This window comes from Giraffa tippelskirchi, chromosome 11 (genome assembly GCF_054371585.1).
Source record: "Giraffa tippelskirchi isolate mGirTip1 chromosome 11, T2T-mGirTip1v1.2.pri, whole genome shotgun sequence".
In the NCBI taxonomy this organism is placed as follows: Eukaryota; Metazoa; Chordata; class Mammalia; order Artiodactyla; family Giraffidae; genus Giraffa; species Giraffa tippelskirchi.
Window position 1 is genome coordinate 126,989,826 of NC_137285.1, and position 20,338 is coordinate 127,010,163.

Here is a 20,338-nt window from a genome sequence, read left to right on the forward strand (position 1 = left end):
AAAAAAGAGGTAAAGAATGATTTTCTGCATTTAGGAGGGTTGACCTGGGAATTGAGTAGCGGGGAGAGGAGGTGGTGATGATGGTGCATAAAAGAACCTCCGAGGATTCTTGTGTGTCCGGGGGAGCGAGTGGGTGGAAGAAAAGAGTTACAGCTAATGAAAAGCAGCTCGAGTGGCCTGGATGGGAGCAATGATTCATCCCCGGCATCGCCTGCCCAAAAGCCCCTCCTCCTCACTGTCTCTTGGCCCTGGCTTCCAGCAGCCAGCGGTGCTTAGTCCCACATCTGGAGGGACATTTGTCCAGATCCTCCCCATCTATCCCCCAGGACTGGGCAGTGGAATCCCAAGCCAGGACTGCTTCCCTCTGGTTGGTGCATCTTTGAAGATGCCAGTTCCAAGGACTTAGGTCGAACCGCAGATGCTCACCCTGCACAGGACATGAGGTCATCTAGCCAAATTTTAAGTCTTACAGATGAGTAAATTTTAAATAAAGAGAGGGGAGACCAGCCTAAAGTTGCCAACTTTTTATTTTGCTTGGTGAAAAAAAAATTTTTTTAAAGAATTATCATAACGTTCTATTTCTTAATCTGGGTGGTGGTGACAGAGTGTGTTCACTTAGTGGAAATGCATCAAGCTGGACATGTGTGAGTGTGACTATGTGTTAGAATTTGTAAAAAGTTTACTCGTAGAACTATCATGTACTATCACACCATCATTTCATCTTAAAAGACATTTTAATGCTATTAAATGGGAAAGGCATAATCTCAATAAAGGACAGTCAGTCCTTCTAAAAAGGGGCAGTGGTAAATTCACAATAGCATAGTTTGCATGTATGAGAGTAAAAAAAAAAAAATTCCAGGGATGAAACAAAGCTTTATTTTACAGGGTTACTCATACATCAGTTTTGTCAATTTAGGAGTCTATTTCCAGGCTGTACTTAAGCTTTATCACAGTTCTTGTTTCATTTGATTATCTTGAGGGAAATGGAATGTACTTCCACTGAATTTGGAATGTTCCACTAGAGCTGAGAGAGGCTGAGGACCAAGAGAGCAACCACCAGCGCCTGCTCCCTCTACTGCTTGAGGGAGCAGGTGGCCAGGTGGTGTGGGACTCAGAGCCAACAGGCACCCTGGGCACCCAGCACAGAGTAGTAAGACCTTCACCTAAAGGGATGCTGCAGACAGAGACTTTCTGGAGACCTTGGTCAGCCAGTGCATCTGCAAGCTTTTGGACTCCACCCCTCTATTAGATTGAGGCCCAGAGAGAGGAGGTGGTTTACCTGAAGTCACGCAGCAAATTAGAGAAGAGTTGGGGCTAGAACTTGGGTTTCTGTCCTGTCAGCCTCATATTCTCCCCATCCCTCTTGGCTCTGGGGCCCCTGGTGGTCTCCTTTCCTATTTCTGAAAGGGGCTCACAGGTCTTGCCATGTTGCCATAAACTTTTCAAGGCTCCAGCTCTGGTGGCCAGAGATAGGCTGGTGCTGGGCTGCAGAGGATCAAGTTTCCTGCTTGGAGTGGGTCCCCCTCAGGAGCCAGCAGCTCTCCAGCTTGGCTGGAGGACAACTTGGCAAGGCTGGGTTCATGGAAGATGCCAGAGTTTCTACAATGGAGGGCTTCAGCGATCCAACACCTCCTTTGGGGCTGCTGTCACCAAACCCAAGCTGACACCCTGGCTCCAGGCAGAGGATGGTGGGGGCCACTATGGGGGCAGGGGGGGTGGAACGCGGTGGGGGGGTGTTCAAAAGGCTCTGCCAGGTAGAGGGAAGGGGGTGGGAAGGCTTGGCCTCTGCAAGACTTCTTTCCCTCCTTGAGGGCTTTGCTTAGGCCTTGCCTTTTTCCTGCTTCTCTTTCCTCTTAGACACGCCTGCTTCCACAAAGCCTCTTTGACTAGGGACCCAAGACCTGTTCTACATTTTGGGCCTTCATCACCTAATCTGTGAAATGGACAGTTGTGAGCATGGGAATATCTCTAAGGGTCCTGTCAGCACAGACATTGAGCCTCTCGGGTCAGCTCTGTGGTGGGTGGGCTCCCAGATAAGGACATGGACTCCTGGCAGCCCAGGTGGCTGATTCCTACCTGAGTGGAGAGGTAGGGACCCTTAATTTTTCTGCCATATGTCAGAGTGCCTCAAAGCAGGAAGAAAATCCAGGGCACCTGGAAGGTCTCAATAAATACTTTGTTGAATAGATGAAAGAATATTAAGGTTTAGCTTAAGGTTATTTTTAAGAAAGTTACCACAGCTTAAAAAAAAGAGAATCAAAGACCTAGTCTAGCTGTGCTCATATGACAAAGAAGAAACACACCTGATGAAGGCCTTTCCTTGTTGAAGGTCACACATGGAACACTCAGGGCCAGGCAGGTGTCCTGAGCCAAGCCCTTAGAGTGCCGCTTTTCTGATGGGTGAGAGCCCATCGAGGGTCAGGGCTGAATGACAGCCTCACTACTTCACCTTCAAATTTGTAATTTCCAGGGACACTCCCAGTCTTCAGTGGGTACCCTGAGCTTCTTGCAAATTCCCTGTCATTCCTTGGGCTAGCTTGCTCCACTTCACAGCCCCCTTCTTTTGAATTTTCCCCAAGTTCCTGAATCTCTGCTGAGTGACCTTAAGCAAGTTGCTCAACTTCTCTGATCTTGTATCATTACATTGAGAGACACAGTACTGACCTTGAAGGGCTGCTGTGAGGTTCACAAGCTCTAGGAGAGAGAGTACATGACAAATCAACATTTGTGGGACACCCTTCCTTTCTCTTTGCCAGACTCATGGGAGACACAGGGTCATTTTTTGCACAAAGCAGTGTAGAGGTTATGGAGACATTAGATTCACAGGCAAGACTGACCTGAGGTAGAATTCTGGCCCTACCTACCTCTGATTCACTATGTGACCCTGGCAAGACATGTAGCCTTTCTAGGACTCTTTTCTCATCTGTAAAATGTAGATAATAATACCTACATTGCTGCATTGTTGAGAGGGTTAAGTATGAAACCTATAAATGCCCAGTGCTTGACATATGGTAGGTGCTCAGTGAAGGGCAGCCTTCACGCATTTCTTTCTCCATGAAGTGCCCACTGAGCCAGTGCTGCACTCCAACCCCCAGCCCTCACCCCCAGGTCCTCAGGTAAGCCCTGGCCCCTGGTGTTTTGTAAGTCACCAGCTCAAGGCTGTGGAATCCTACTTGGGTCTAACCAGGGGCATCAAAATATAGGAAAATGAGGAGGCCCCAAGATGGGAAGCTTGGAGTGGGGGTGCTGTGCTCGGCTAGCAGCCAGCAGGCCTGGCCTTGAGCCCCCAGCAATCACCTTTCTAAATCATATCCTTCCCTCCGAGCAAGTGAGCAAGCAAGCAGGCCCTGGCGGAGGCCCTGGCCAAGCACAGCAGAATCTTTGTGAGCTCTTGGCTCTCCCTGCAGCTCCCCGCCGTCATCCTGTCATCACCTGCAAGGAGCCCTGGGGTGGGGCTCCAGGCAGGGGAGCAGTTCCCAGGCTCCCTGGCCCCCTTCACCTCCAGCAATCTCTAACTGCCTGAGCCTGACATTCAAGGCCCAAGGTTCTGGTCTCAGCCCCCTCTCCTGTCACATTTCCCTCCAGGATCCTTCCTCCCCTACCTGCCTACCACCTGGTCTTTGATTCTCTGGAGCGGTGTGAACAGGGCCAGGGTTATGGAGAGGCAGGAAGAGGACTTCCCTCCAGGAGAGGTCAGCATTGTCTTCCCACCAGAGAGCAACACTTCATCGCCACCCTGGCCAGTCCTGACCACTCACACCTCAGTTTAAGTCTCCACTGGCCAGATGACTTCAGGCCCAAGACTCACTTTCTTCCTTTATACACAGAGAGGAAATCCCTGCCTAGAGCAGGCCCTAGTGGAGCAGCTTTCGGTCTACTCAGTGGCTCGAAGAGGCTCCTTGTTCTCTGTTCCTTGGCCCCCTGATCCACCCAGGCATGGCTGTGCCAGGTGCCTCATCACCCACCCAAGGACAGACTGAGCTCCAGGACTCTGAAACCTCCATCTCTGTGAGATTTAGACTTGTATGAGTCACTGTTCAGAACTTTCCCCTGCAGCCTGGACCCTGGTTGTCCCTCCTCATTCATCAGAAAGAGCCATGGAAGTGCCGCTGTGACATTCTCGCTGAACACTGCCTAACACCCAACGCCCATCACTGCCATCACTGCTTGTCTCCTTCACCATTGGATTCCCAGGGCCTGGAACAAGGTAGGGGCTCAATGAAGAGAACCATCTACCTGACTTAGGACCTCCACTCCCTTTGCTGCCAGCACTCAAACGCAACTTCACTTCACTGAGAAGTGAGCGTTTCCACATTAAAACAAACAAACAAACAAAAAAAAGACAAATGACAAATGGAGAAAACATACCCAAAACAGACGAAATGCAATTCCCTTAATATTTTTTAAAATTTATTTATTTATTTTTGACTGTGCTGGGTCTTTGTTGCTGCACCCAGGCTTTCTCTAGTTGTGGCAAGCGAGGCTACTCTCTAGTTGCAGTAGGCAGGCTTCTCTTGTTGTGGAACACAGGTTCTAGGCTGCATGGGCTCAGTAGCTGTGATACATGGGTTGAGTTACCCCAAGGCATGTGGGATCTTCTCAGACCAGGGATCGAACCAGTGTCAATTGCATTGCAAGGCGGATTCTTAACCACTAGGCCACCAGGGAAGCCCTCCCTTAATGGTTTATAAAGCAATAAGAAAAATGCCTTTGTTCATGTTTTTTATCCAACTAAAATAAAATCTACGAAAAAGAGAAAAATAGACATTTATACCTGTGAAAAGATGCTTAACTTCCCTCAAAACAAAAGAAAAATCAACTAAAAGTAAGTGAAATGTACTTTTTCAACTATGACCTTCAGACTGACTTAGATCAAATAGGATGCTATTTATGAGAGATCTACTTGCATGTGTTTATAGTAATGGATAAAGATATTCATTGCAGTATTGTTTGGTTGTTTTTAGGGTCTACTTTAGGTCTATTATTCATTTATGAGTTAATCTTTGTATATGATGCAAGATATGATCAATCGTTGTTGCTGTTTTGGGTTTTTTTTTGCATACTGTCAGTGTAGAAGATGCAGGAGATGTGGGTTGGATCCCTAGGTCAGGAGGATCCCCTGGAGGAGGAAATGGCATCCCACTCCAGTATTCTTGCCTGGAGAATCCTATGGACAGAAGAGCCTGGCAGGCTACAGTCCATAGGGCTGCAGAGTCGGACATGACTGAAACAATTTAGCATGCATGGATAGTTTGCCAACCCTTGGTTCAGATTAATAAAAGATTAGAAATGATCTCAATGTCCATCAGTAGAAGAATGTCTAAGCATACATGACATATCCCTAGGATGGAACATGCCTTCAGAAAAGATGTACTTATTAGTTGTCTTCAACTGTATTTTGAAAGTGACTTCCCTGGTGGCTTAGATGGTAAAGAATCGGCCTGCAATGCAGGAGACCTGGGTTCTATCCCTGGATTGGGAAGATCCATTGGAGGAGGGCACGGTACCCTACTCCAATATTTTTGCCTGGAGAATCCCCAGGGACAGAGGACCCTAGTGGGCTATAGTCCATGGGGTCACAAAGAGTAGGACACATCCTGTGTAACCTAGAATTCCTAGGAAAATAAGGAAAAGTTACACTTCACTTCCTCTGGAAGGAGGAATTTGCAGGAGCAAGGGTGGGAGGACAACTTTTCAAAGCATACCCCATTGCTCTGTTTGGAAATGTTATTCATACTGTAAACAGATGCTGACTTAAAAAACAAAATTAATCCTCTAGTCCCCCAAATAAAGAAGTCTCCTGAAACAAATGGATTTGTGGTGAAATAAGTTTGGTCCCTGCGGGGTTAAGCAAAGTTAAAGTGTCTTTGTGCAGGATTTGGGGGTGAGGTGCCCTTTAAATACTACTGTGCCTTGTGGTTCCCCAGGAAGACACTGCGCTGCAGCTTCCTACACTTACTGCAGGACAGTGTTTCCATAGAGCATCTCTGAGGGCTAGTATTCTGTGACTAGATGCTGGGAATCCCCATCTCGGAGCAAGCACAAATGCCTTCACCCTCACTATATTCTCTCCCTCCCTCCTGCCCACCCTCCCTCTCTCCCTCTCTTTCTCCCTCTCTCCCTCTCACACACACACACGTACACACAGTACCAAAGAATTTCCTCAAGGGCGTTCTTCAGGTCGCTGATCTCACAAGATGCTCCGTGGTCAAATATTCTTGGGAAATGCTGCTCTGCCAGTGCGGATGACAGATCACTGCTTACCCTTCTCCCCGATTTTACAGCTTCTCTGCCTTTGCTCACACCATCCCTTCCATCTGGACTGTTCTTTGTTTTAACCCACTTCTTCCTGCCAAAGTTCCGGCTCATCTGTCAAGGTTTGAGTCTCATGCTTTCTGCACCATGATGAAGGCTTCTTGGATCCTGGCAAAATCCTAGAGATGCCTGTCCCAGACCCTTGTTGAAAGAAAGAAAGAAATTACTGAGTGCAGTAGAGGAATGCCTGAGGGAGGGAGGAGGAAGGGATGCTTGAAGGATGGATGAGTGGAGGGTTAGAGTGCTGGGGGTGACTGTGATTGGGTTAATGAGTAGGGATGCAGTAGCTTGTCATACCTGTGTCTGTAGATCTATTCATCACGGTTGTTGCGGCACAGCTTCAGCTCCGTAGATCTGACTGAGGGCCCCAAAGCAGCTTGTTGGCCTGCTCTTGGGCAGTCCCAGGCAGAAGGGAGAGGTCTCTCTCGCTCTCCAAAGCCTCTCCCCTGGGCCCTCATCCCTATCCAAAGCCCCACCAAGAAAAATGCCCACCTTTGGATGTGGATCTGGGGATGCCTTGCCACATTATGCGTTCTTGCCCTTGTCTGCAAAGGCACTCCTTAGGAGGTGTGCATCCTCTGAGTTCTTTTGACCAGAGAATCTGCAGGGGTCTGTAGAAACTGAGCTAGCCTCACTCCCCACCCAGACTCTTCAGCCTGACAGACACCCCAACACATATGGCTCAGAGGCCATATGAGAGTGGACCTGCACAGGGATCCAGAATGGAGAGGCCAGTTCTCCTTCTTATCTACTTATCTTTAAGCAAGTCTCCTTATAAGCAAGTTTGCTCATAAGCAATTTCCTCTGGAACTTTTAGCAAATTGCCTAACCTCTTTGAACACTCTTTTCCCTCACTCCACAATGGGTATGTCTACCTCACTGACTACTTATGTGTATTAAAGTAGATGAAAGTATCTGGCACACAGTAGGTTTTCAGCAGCAATTTCTCACTCCCTTTTACCCCAGTGTGGATTCTGAGCTGCTGGAGAGGCTGCTTCTTAAGTTTTCCACTGTGTAGTGTCAGCACGCTGAAAGGATAAACGGGGACTGATGGGAGAAGGCAGCTGGGGCCCAGTCTGTGTCAAGTACAGGTATGCAAATTTCAAAAGCAGCCTCAGCCCCAGGGGAGGCTTCCCTGAGCCTTTCCCTGCAAGGGCTGCTTTGATCATTTCCCAAGTGACCAGCTGCTTTTCTCATCAGTCTCCACTCTCACCCCCACCCACCTTCCACAGATGTAGATTCCCCTCAGGTGCTGGGGATGACTCAACTCTGTGTCCCCCAGCCCCCCTCAGTGCTTGGCACAGAGCAGGCTCAGCAGATGGACTATTGGGAAAGGCTAGTCTCTGCGGTTGTCACTGAAGGTCCCTGAAAAGACAGTTTGTTGCCAAAAGGGTATCATGGTCTCAGCCAGAGAGATGAGGCACCAGGAATCCAAGCAAGAAGGGACTGGTGGTGAGAGGCAAAGATGGTCAGAGCTGGATGAGGGACAAGTTACTTTGTGATTTGCCTTTGGGTATTCATTCATCAAACACAATGAACAGATATTAAGTGTCTTGTGTTTGCCAGGCTCTTTGTACTTAATATTTGTTCATTGTGTTTGATATTTGCTGGGCTTCCCTGGTGGCTCAGATAGTAAAGAATCCGTCTGCAATGTCGGAGACCTTAGTTCAATCCCTGGGTTGGGAAGATCCCCTGGAGAAGGGAACGGCTACCCACTCCAGTATTCTGGCCTGCAGAATCCCCATGGACAGAGGAGCCTGGCAGGCTACAGTCCATGGGGTCACAAAGAGTCGGACACAACTGACTGACTTTCACTTGCACATTCTGGCTTGTGATACTACAGGGTGTTTGGTCAAGAGAGATGTGGATCTGGCTCTATGCATTCTTGAGCAAGTTGCTTACTGTCTTTGAGCCTCAGTGATAGCATCAGCAATAAGGCCATAATACTCAATGTTTCACAAAGTTGTTCTGACAATTGTATAATTTATTTATGTGAATTGCTTGACACTATCCCTGCTAGGTTACTGTTTACAGATATAATTGTTAAAGATGATAATAATCCTGACTCAATCCTGTGTGGTTAGAGCCAAGACTTCAGGAAGCCTTGGAGTTCAGGCCAGCAATCCAGTTTCCTCATCTGAGATAACTGGGGCCAGAGAAGACTGAGGAGGAACAGGAACAGATCCCTGGCCAGGGGCTTTCAGGGCACTCTTTCCATCTGAGCTGTTGTTTTTCCCTGAGTTTAGAGCCTGCAGAGCAAGTGTGTATGCTGATTCTCCAAGCACTCCTCTAGGAAAAGTGGTATGTGAAGCTGGGGTGCAGTTTGCACATAACAGCGCAATAAAGGCGACTTCCTGCATCCACAGCTGAGGATGTACTTAACAATCCACTGCTGGCCTGCAATGTGCTCCTCTGAGCACCTCCTCTCTGGCTGTCCCTTCTGCTGAGTTACAGCCTGGCCCAGGAGACTTTATTGCTTCACCCCCAGAACATTCTCCTATTGGAGTTGAGGCAATGATGATACAAGTGTATCTGTAAGATTTTCCGCTGTTTCCTTTGTGCTGTCATATCCATGATTTCATCTGACCTCCACAACACTTTTTTTTTAACAGATGGAGAAACTGAGGAACAAGGAGTTAAGTAACTTATCTGAGGTTCTGGTACCGGTCACAGTATTCTCACAAAGTCTAGTGCTTATTCAATTGCTTAAAACAAAGAGTGGACATTCACTAGTTGCCTTGTGGAAGGCAGTCTCCATTTAAAATGCTCTACCGACATTAAGTCCTAGTAACTGTCACAAGCACCCTCTGTGGTAGAAACTTACTATATTCTGTCCCAGATGACAGAGGTCAAGTAATTGACCCAAGGTTACAAAGCTCTAGCACGGGGCAGAGGTAGGGTTCAAAACCAGATAGTTGGGCTCCACAATCCTCCTTCTTTGACTGCGCTGGGTCTTTGTTGCTGCTCATGGGCATTCTCAAGTTGCAACAACTGGGGCTACTCTTGGTTGCAGTGCATGAGCTTCTCTTGTGGAGCACAGGCCCTAGATGCGAGGACTCAGTAGGTGTGGCACACAGGCTTACTTGCTCTGCAGCAAGTGGAATCTTCCCAAACCAGGGATTGAACCCATGTCCCCTGTACCACCAGGGAAGATCTCAATCCACATTCTTAATCTCTATGTCAGGATTTCTTGTGCTATGCACATTTGGGGCCAGAAAATCCTTTGTTTGGGGGGCCTGTTCTGTGCAATGTAGGATGTTTAACAGCATCCGTAGGCTCTGAATACTAGATGCCAGTAGCCCCCTCAACCATAGTTATGACAACCGAAAACACCTCCACACATTGCCAGATGTCATTTGGGGGGTAAAATCACCCCTCATTGAGAAATACTGCTCTGTGTTATGCTATTCTAAAATCACAATATATGTAGTTTTGTTTTTTTTTTTAATATAGCAACCTCTGATTTCAGACAAAATATGTCCTGTAGATCTCTCTCCAAAATGAATCAACATTCAAATTCAAACCACATTAACTGCTCACCTATGCCCAGGCAATTTATAGACCATTTTAAAAATGAATTGCTGCTTAGGGAACTGAAGCAACTTGCCCAGAATAACAAAGTTGGTATGTGGCAGAACAAGAATGCGAACATCTGTCTCAATCTCTGCACGACAAACGTTTCTGGTAGTATTCATTCTAAAGTGACATATTCTGTATTTTCTCAATGCTAAGATACATTCTCTCCCTCCAATATAATAGCTTTGAAACTGAGATGCAACTTAAAACCAATGTTTGTTTATGTAGAACTATTTTTTTAATTCTCTCCAAAGCTACTATTTAATTAAAAGTGTGTCTCACAACTAACAGCCTCTTAGAATTGAGAATTGAGGGCAGGAGCTGTGAATGTGGGAGAAGCTGACGGAGTCAGATGGGAAGGAAAGAGACAGCAGTAGTACTCCCTGCACTGGGATGTTGCCTGGTTCTCTGCCCCAGCTGTCCATTAAAACCCTGCATCCTTCCCTGCTGACCCCAATCCAGCCTTTGTGACCTAGCTCATACCACACTCCTCCAGGAAGTCTTTCCAGGTCCCTTGGCATGAAGTTCATCCTTTCTAGTTTCATCTAGAGGCGTTTTTCCTTTCACAGCATTTCAGGGACATGATAGAACATACAGCTGACTTTCTCCTCAATCATGGGTGATATTTGCAACCTAACAGATGAGAAGACTGAGACCCAGAGAAGGGCAGCAACTTGCCTAGCCTCTTTCTCAAGAGCACAGAAGAGAAGGGAGTGTCCAGGTTCTTCTTATCAGTGCTCAGGCTTGTTCTGGGATCGATAACCATAACCAGCTGGTTAGCTGTCACGTTGGCACTCACTTGGCCTCGGAGAAAGTGGCATTCCACACTGTGGTGAGATCTGACCATGACTGTACAATAAACACCATGACATCTGAGCTCAGAGTGGTGAAGTGGTTTACCCAAGGCCCTCCAACTCCCAAGTAGCAGCCCTTGGACTGAGTCTCCTCACACCAGACCTCTGCCCTTTCTCCTGTTCCTTATGGCCAGGTTGTCCAACCTTCTCTCACTCTGATGTTTCCAGGTCTTGGCCAGGCCTGCCTCCACTCTCACCAGCAGCTCTTCCAGGCCTCCCTCAGAGAATGAGAACCCACCCCGCTGCTGTCACTGATGTCACTGGGGCTGTGGTCTGGCCCCCTACCCCATGTACCGCCCATCAATGATCTAACTCTTCTAGAGCTGGATTCGAATCCCGCATCCAGCACGGCGACAAGCACGGGTCCCTGCCCAAGCCCCAGACTCCAAAGCAGAGGGCAGCAGGACTGGAGGAAGTCCCCAGGCTGGTGCATTGTGACAAGTCAGCTGGGGATGACTCTGCCAGTCCTACAGGTTGTCATGAAGACTGAATTGACAATGTCTGTGAAGACCCTTGGTGCACTCTCAAGTGCTATGGCAGAGTTGGGGCTGGCTGTGCAGTGTGTACAAGGACACAGGCTCTGGCTCTGGACAGACACTGACCATGTGACTGCAGGCAAATAGCGTCTTTGAAATTCAGTTCTCTCATGGGGATAAAATACCAACCTCATCAAAATATGAGTCTAAATGAGATTATACACATAAAGCATCTTACACAGTGCCTGGCATATAGGAGGCCCTAAATAAACATTAAATTCCTCCCTAAGTATAAGCATCATTACATGAAGCACAGCAGAAATCAATACCTTAATTCTATTATTCTTAATCACACTGACAAATCTTATGCTGTGGGTAGGGGCTCTAACCTCAATGAGCACTGAGATCACTAATGACTAAAGCACCAGCAGCCATCTTTGTGTTTAGTGATCTGTCTTTCAGGAGGACCGCAAAGCTGGAAAATGAATTGCAGCCCAGAGGAAAATGCCACTATGTAATGGAGGTAAATTAACAATGCACATCTCCTTCCACACTGTTTCAGGTCTGCTCCCCTTTCCTATAAAAAGGTTGGAGCTGAGACACAAGCAGGTTCTAAAGAGGGCAATGAAAATTATATGGGCTGTGGTTTGAGAAGGGAAGGAAGAGAAGAAAAAAACAAGGCAAAAATTACTTGACTTGGAAAGGAAAGGGTAAGACGGGTGATAAATAGAAGGGTATTATATGGCAGGGGAGGGTGGTGAGTCACATGCCAAGGCTGTTATTGTGGCAGGGTCTAGGGGGACCAAAGGGATCATGTCTCAATACTTGGAACACTTTGGAAGAAAGATTATACAAATCACAGACGCTATTAATTATGATTAACAGTGACCAATGTGGGATTTGCTTTTTAGTTCAACCATGTTCTTTTTCTAAACATGCCCAGAAACTACATGCCAGGCTTTACCACACACCTCACCTTTGAAAGGCTCCATTCCTATGGCCAGTTCACACAGACAAGGCATTGAGGCTCAGCATCTCTTGGAGGATTCCTCTGACCAGAGGGTAATGGCCAGCTCCTAAGCAGAAATTTCAAGGGTTTTCATGAATTGGTCCCTAATTGCCTTTACATCTTTCCCTCCAGTTTCTTTCCTCTCCCCTGAATCTTCCAGCCACTCTGAATTTTCCATTGATCCTTGAACACATCATTTGTGCATTCATTCAACAAATATGGAGCACCAGCCACACGTCAGGCACTACTAAAGGCTGTGGGATACAACCACAGCAAACACTACAATCTCCCAGCCCTTGTAGAACTTATATACTAACGTAGGAAGTCAACTCATTTCTAGAAAAAGGTAGGCTAGTTTCAAAAGGGTCATCAGAGAAAGTTGCACTGTGGAGATAATATTTAAGCAAAAATCTGAATAATGCAAAAAAAGAGCTAGGAGTTAATTAGGCTAACAGCTTTCAAGGCTCAGCAAGTGTACAGGTCGTGAACAGGCTTCTCTGAATGAGCTTGATGAGTGATCATCATAGCTGGGAAGAGTGAACAAGAATCACACTAGAAAATGTGGCCAGAGGTAGGCATGGACCAGGTTACATAGGGCCTTAGGGTCATGGTCAGAGTTTGGATTCTGGCCTAAGACCACTGGAAGGGTCTGAGAAGAGGAGGTTCATGATAACTATGCCTGTTACATGAAAAATAGACTTGGAGAAAAAGATAAGTGAGAGGTGATAGGGGTTTGAACTATGGTGATAATAGCAGAGGTCGTGAGAAGCAATTGGGAGCAACTGATTGGCTTGCACTTGAGCTGGGACTTGAAGAATCAGCAGCCTAACAACTAGCCACCAGGGTCAATGACTTATCTTTGTAGACAAAATACCTGGCATAATGCTTGTCATGATGTGTATTAAATGGAACTCGGAACAGCAACAAATCTTTTGGAAGAAAAATTTTCATGTAACTAATCTTGAGTTTTCTATTTCAGAATGCTATACAATCCTTCCAAAGATGAGAAAAATAAATATGTTGTAGAAAATAAGGAAAAGATTTACTTCCCCATATTGTCACCACCTAGAAACAAACGCTAGTAATTTGATGTACTTCCTTCCACTCCAGTCTTTTCACATCCACTTTTTTTTTTTTTTTTAAAGGTGAGGATTTCCATTCTGAGAAGCAGCCTGCTCTACCCGTCTCAGTTGGTTAGGATTTGACTCTCACTCCACAGCTGAATGGCCTTTTACAAGTCACTTTCAAATCTGCAAAACAAGGATAGTAACACCTACTGCCTCAGGTTGCTGTGAGCCTAAATAAAATGATTCACACAAAGTGCCTAATACGACGCTTGGAACACAGTAAGTGCTCAATATATAGTAGTTGCTATTAATAAAAGGAAGTCCAAATCCCACAAGACACAATTATAAGGAAAGCTTTCAACATCTCATTTTTTAGGAAAAAGGCTTTGCAAACCCACAATCTAACCGCATGTACCATTCCAAAGAAAAATAATCATACCAAGAATAGGAATTTGCCAAATAAGATGTAAGCAATACCAAATATTTTTAAAACCAAAATTTTACGGTAACATAAAATAGCAATGTGCCAAGAACTAACCCCAGGCTCTGGCCTGCATAATAAATCTCTCTCCTATAAAGCTGACATACTTATGGGATTACCGTTTACATTAATAAGTTTTAAGGGTGGACACTGCTCACCTGCCAAGAAATGGTTCTTTCAGGCTTTCCATCTTCAGCTTTGGCTGTGTGGCGGGACAGACCATGGCACTGTCAGGCACTTCTGTTCTCCCTGGCCTCTGCCACCACCGAGTGGTGTGACCCTAAGCAAGCTGTCCTGTTTAGTCATCTGTAAAATGAAGTGCTTTCTATACAATTCTGCTACTCTAAAGCTTCTACTACCATGCAGATTTTACTATGTATAACACTGATTTAAGTAAGAACTATCACTTCTTAATTAGCAATCTTGAAAACCTTATATAGCATACTGAATATCAGAATGATCATCTGGGTTTTTTTTTTTTTTTTTTTGAGGGGACGGAGAGATGAATCACATTATGTGGATATATCTCATACTAAAATAAAACTGTCACATTTTCATTGAGAAGGAAGTGTGAGGTTAACTTAAAAAATATTGGGGGTTATGTGGTCCCATTTTCAAAGGTGGATCTTCTCTTACCAAATGTTTCTCAGTGGCTTCAAACTTATTCCAAATGGACCTCTTATTGGCAATGTTGGTGGTCAATTTGGCTTACTTTTACATACCATTATCACTCATTAATTAGATGAGGTAATATACGAGAAAATAAACTTTGCTATTTTTGTAGATTTCTGCAAAAGCTGTTGCCTATCCTTTGAATTTCTATACTCAACGTTGACCATCTACTCTTAGCTATATTCTGGGAAATGTGTTGGACCCACACAGGTTCTTGCTAGGCTTAAATCTAGTAGAAGATCCATCCAGGCAAACCTGAGAGGTTGTGTAAGGGACACTTGACTCAGATTTCAGGGGAGGAGAAGGTCCTAGGGAAAGTGATTCTCAGCTGAAGTCTGAAGGGGAACAGCAAGGGTGTTAAGGGTCGTGACTGGAGACAAGAGCCCGTCTCACTTTCTTCTAGGTCTAGCTAGGGTATCACCTCCTCCAGCTGCTCAGGGCCCTCCCTTCACACCGAAGGTTTTCCTGCAGCTGGGTGACTGTAAGTCCTGGTTTGTTCCAGACAGTCCTGCTCTGTCGTTCTGGCACTAACTAGTAACAGTGACCCCTTACACTAACAAAAGTGCTCTGGTTGGGATGATCAATGGTAAGATTACCCTAGCCTCGTCCTGCTCCTGGCTGGCATGTCTGGCTCCCCCACATGACTGAGCTCCCTGAGGATATGGGCTCCATCTTACCTTTGAATCCATGGTGTGGGCTTCATCTCATTTATCTTTGTATCCATGACCCTAGTCTCATGCCTGAGGCTCAATTCAGATTGAACATCACAGGCATTCAATACAATATTTGAAGTAAGAATGAAAAGCAAATATGAGACAAAGAATTAAGACTTGTAAATCTTTACGTCATGTTAAAATCATGGTTACATCTTTCGTTAGCTGTGTGGCCTTCTAATCCTTAGGTTTCCACCTGAAAAATTAGGGATAATATTACCTTTTTCATAGGTGGAAAAGTTTAAAGGAGATAATTCAGGTAAAGTGCTTGAGCACAGCACTGAAATTCAGTGAGGATTCTTGTTTGCAGCAGCTGCTACCGGGTAATGATGAGCACAGCTCCTGCTGCTGCAACCCTGCTCTAAGAAAATTAAACTAAAACCTAACGAGCATCTAGTAGGCACTCAAGAATTGTGTACTGAACAAATCTTGGCCTTATGCTAGACCAAGGTGGCAGCAGACCTGATTCTTGGATTACAAAATGCATTAAATTACAATTTAGTGAGACTTCCCCAGTAGTGGTCCAGTCGTTAAGATTCCATGCTTCCACCGCAGGGGACCTCCAGGGTTTGATCCCTGGTCAGGGAATTAAAGTCCCACATGCCATACAGCGTGGCCAAAAAGATAAAAAAAATTACAATTTGGAAGTCAAAAGACTGGACTCTTTTAAGTTCAGTTTAAATAATAACAGAAGAAAAACCCACCTCATATCCACAAGAAGCACAGAACATAGACCACAGAAGCACTACCTAGTCACATTTTAGACATGTTAACTAACAGCATTTAAACTTCATCTTTGTTAGAACCATGCCCTCTTTTAAAAGCTATTTTTCTGTAAGCATGCCAACTTGGATATTTGGGCCCATCTCCTCTCTTTTTGAACTGTCAGCCTCTCAAGTTTTATGTGATTAATGTATATAGAGAAAATTAGAAAAGGCTTCAGATTGAGTCAACAGTAGTTTTCTTGATCCCTCAATTATAATATCCTTTTTGCAGTATATCCTTATTGAACATTTGGAATGAATTAAAACTTTAAACTTCCAGATGTTTAAACTACTACTGTAAATTCAAACTCATTAAAAAGGGCAGATTTACTACCTCTACTTAGTTTTGAAGTCTGTTGTTCACCCTGTCCAAATAATTTATGAAACCAAATACAGTGGTAAGTAGTGTATTCTATTTATATGGTATTCATGGTGAGAAATAAGGGGCATGTAAAAAGGTCTGGAAATTAACTGCCATTTTAGCCAACCTATAGATCACACTTATTGTTGTTTCTAAGCTAGTAATTGTTTCCTGAAACTGATCTAGAAGATTTTTATGCTAATCTGTACTAAAAATTACTTTGCTTTTTCTGGCCACAAAAAGCTGGCTACAGAAGAACATTTGATTACAGCAGAAGACAGCTGCACCCACTCTCGTGAAGTAAATGGACCTGGATCTACAGTCCTTTGTGGTAGTGCCCTGGCAGCCAAACAAAGGTGGCAGCATTTCTACACCTAGTTTGTAAAGTCTCAGAAGTTCTGCGCTTCACTGTTTTTTTTTAACAAGAAACCCATGTTGACTATAATGAGCACATTTTTAGAGATGCTATGCTGAATGTTGGCAATGGATAAAGCAAGAACATGAAAGCAGCCCATTCCTAAAGCAAATATTTCTTTTACAAATCTTAAGAATGAAGTGGCTTTCACAATCAATTTTAAGACTGAAGGACTGGATTGAAGTACCTAGCTCTGGCGTTTATTAGCTATATAATCTGGGGCAATTCATTTACCTCTGTGAGCTTGGTTACTCAACTGAAAAATGGGGATAATTCTTGCCTGAAGTTTTTTTACAACTTGAATGATATATAATCAAGGTGCTTTGTAAGTTCTAAAATATATAAATATTAAAAAACATTCCAAGTACAATTTTTGTATGTTTAATGAATTACTTTAAACAGCACTTAAAAAGTAGCTATCTCTAATATGAAACAAAAACCAGATCCAACTAAGTTACTGCAGAAGAACTGGTCTCAAGAGGAGTGCGAAGTGGGGTCTCTTTCAACTCAATCAATTATCACTTACTTCATAAGGTAATTGCTCAGTTAAATAAAAATTACAAAAAATTATCAATAAAGTATTTGTTCTCATTAGTTTACAGGTAACAAATCCTATGTTAGGCTTTAACTTTTTATCCCCCCAAATAAGAGTGGATATGTCAAAAGCAAATCCTCCAATTAGATACGCTAAATCTTGAATATATTTCCTAGAATCTTTTAAAAATTGTTTTGATATCATATACTCTTTCAAAAATCACACAAAGCTTTTATGGATACCCTATGTGCTATTTTCTTTTAACTGCAGTAATACAATCCACTTAACTCTGTGAAGTATGTTTGTGTGTGTGTGTGTGTGTGTGCAGTTGTAAGTACAACTGTAGTCCCATGGGCCAGCTCTAGGCTGTAAGTTCTGTAAGAAAGCACATCTGTTATTGCCAGCAGTTAACCCAGAAGCCTGGCACACAATAAGCATTGAACTAATATTTGAGGAATAAATAGTGACTACACCAACCGAAATCAGATTGATTATATTCTTTGCAGCCAAAGATGGAGAAGCTCTATACAGTCAGCAAAAATAAGACTGGGAGCTGACTGTGGCTCAGATCATGAACTCCTTATTGCCCAATTCAGACTTAAACTGAAGAAAGTAGGGAAAACTACTAGACCATTCAGGTATGACCTAAATCAAATCCATTATGATTATACAGTGGAAGTGACAAACAGATTCAAGGGATTAGATCTGAGAAGACAGTGCCTGAAGAACTATGGACAGAGGTTCGTGACACTGTACCAGAGGCAGGAATCAAGACCATCCACAAGAAAAAGAAATGCAAAAAGGCAAAATGGTTGTCTAAGGAGGCCTTACAAACAGCTGAGAAAAGAAGAGAAGCTAAAGGCAAAGGAGAAAAGGAAAGATACACCCATTTGAATGCAGAGTTCCAAAGAATAGCAAGGAGAGATAAGAAAGACTTCCTCAGTGATCAATGCAAAGAAATAGAGGAAAATAGAATGGGAAAGACTAGAGATCTCTTCAAGCAAATTAGATACCAAGGGAACATTTCATGCAAAGATGGGCTCAATAAAAGACAGAAATGGGAGGGACCTAACAGAAGCAGAAGATATTAAGAAGAGGTGGCAAGAATACACAGAAGAACTGTACAAAAAAGATCTTCACAACCCAGATGATTACGATCGTGTGATCACTCACCTAGAGCCAGACATCCTGGAATGTGAAGTCATGTGGGCCTTAGAAAGCATTACCACGAACAAAGCTAGTAGAGGTGATGGAATTCCAGTTATTTCAAATCATAAAAGATGATGCTGTGAAAGTGCTGCACTCAATATGCCAGCAAATTTGGAAAATGTAGCAGTGGCCACAGGACTGGAAAAGGTCAGTTTTCGTTCCAATCCCAAAGAAAGGCAATGCCAAAGAATGCTCAAACTACCACACAATTGCACTCATCTCACATGCTAGTAAAGTAATGCTCAAAATTCTCCAAGCCAGGCTTCAGCAATACGTGAACCGTGAACTTCCAGATGTTCAAGCTGGTTTTAGGAAAGGCAGAGGAACCAGAGATCAAATTGCCAATATCCGCTGGATCATCGAAAAAGCAAGAGAGTTCCAGAAAAACATCTATTTCTGCTTTATTGACTATGCCAAAGCCTTTGACTGTGTGGATCACAATAAACTGTGGAAAATTCTGAAAGAGATGGGAATACCAGACCATCTGACCTGTCTCTTGAGAAACCTGTATGCAGGTCAGGAAGCAACAGTTAGAACTGGACATGGAACAACAGACTGGTTCCAAATAGGAAAAGGAGTACGTCAAGGCTGTATATTGTCACCCTGCTTATTTAACTTATATGCAGAGTACATCACGAGAAACGCTGGGCTGGAAGAAACACAAGCTGGAATCAAGATTGCCGAGAGAAACATCAATAACCTCAGATATGCGGATGACACCACCCTTATGGCAGAGAGTGAAGAAGAACTAAAGAGCCTCTTGATGAAGGTGAAGGAGGAGAGTGAAAAAGTTGGCTTAAAGCTCAACGTTCAGAAAACTAAGATCATGGCATCTGGTCCCATCACTCCATGGGAAATAGATGGGGAAACAGTGGAAACAGTGTCAGATTTTATTTTTTGGGGCTCCAGAATCACTGCTGATGGTGACTGCAGCCATGAAATTAAGAGACGCGTACTCCTTGGAAGGAAGGTTATGGCCAACCTAGACGGCATATTTAAAAGCAGAGACATTACTTTGCCAACAAAAGTCTGTCTAGTCAAGGCTATGGTTTTTCCAGCGGTCATGTATGGATGTGCGAGTTGGACGGTGAAGAAAGCTGAATGCCGCAGAATTGATGCTTTTGAGCTGTGGTGTTGGAGAAGACTCTTGAGAGTCCCTTGGACTGCAAGGAGATCCAATCAATCCATCCTAAAAGAGATCAATCCTGGGTGTTCATTGGAAGGTCTGATGTTGAAGCTGAAGCTCCAATACTTTGGCCACCTCATGCGAAGGGTTGACTCATTGGAAAAGACCCTAATGCTGGGTAGGATTGGGGGCGGGAGGAGAAGGGGACGACAGAGGATGAGATAGTTGGATGGCATCACCGACTCGATGAACATGGGTTTGGGTAGACTCCGGGAGTTGGTGATGGACAGGGAGGCCTGGCGTGCTGCAGTTCATGGGGTCGCAAAGAGTCAGACACAACTGAACTGAACTGAACTGATTCACTGGAAGGACTGATGCTGAAGCTGAAGTTCCAATACTTTGGTCACCTGATGTGAAGAGCTGACTCATTAGAAAAGACCCTGATGCTGGCAAAGATTGAAGGCAGGAGGACAAGGGGACAAGAGAGGACAAGATGGTTGGATGGCACCCCTGACTCAATGGACGTGAGTTTGAGCAAGCTCCAGGAGATGGTGAAGGACAGGGAAGCCTGGAGTGCTGTAGTCTATGGAGCTACAAACAGTCAGACACGACTGAGCGACTGAACTGAACTGAACACCAACTTCTAACTATCTAATCTTGTAAAAATGATAAATCTCTGTTTCATCTACGGGGAGACTACCATAGACTCAACCTACCTTCCAAGACCAGAGTTTATGAAGATGCTTAACAAATCAGGGTTTTCAA

The 20,338-nt window shown here is 44.5% G+C and overlaps 1 long non-coding RNA gene across 1 annotated transcript; it reads left to right on the plus strand.

Moving 5' to 3' along the window:
* Nucleotides 1–11,280: 11,280 nt before the first annotated feature.
* Nucleotides 11,281–13,558, plus strand: LOC145527058 (uncharacterized). Its single transcript, XR_014069435.1, has 2 exons — nucleotides 11,281–11,744; nucleotides 13,376–13,558. It is a non-coding gene; the product is annotated as an uncharacterized LOC145527058 (long non-coding RNA).
* Nucleotides 13,559–20,338: the final 6,780 nt, after the last annotated feature.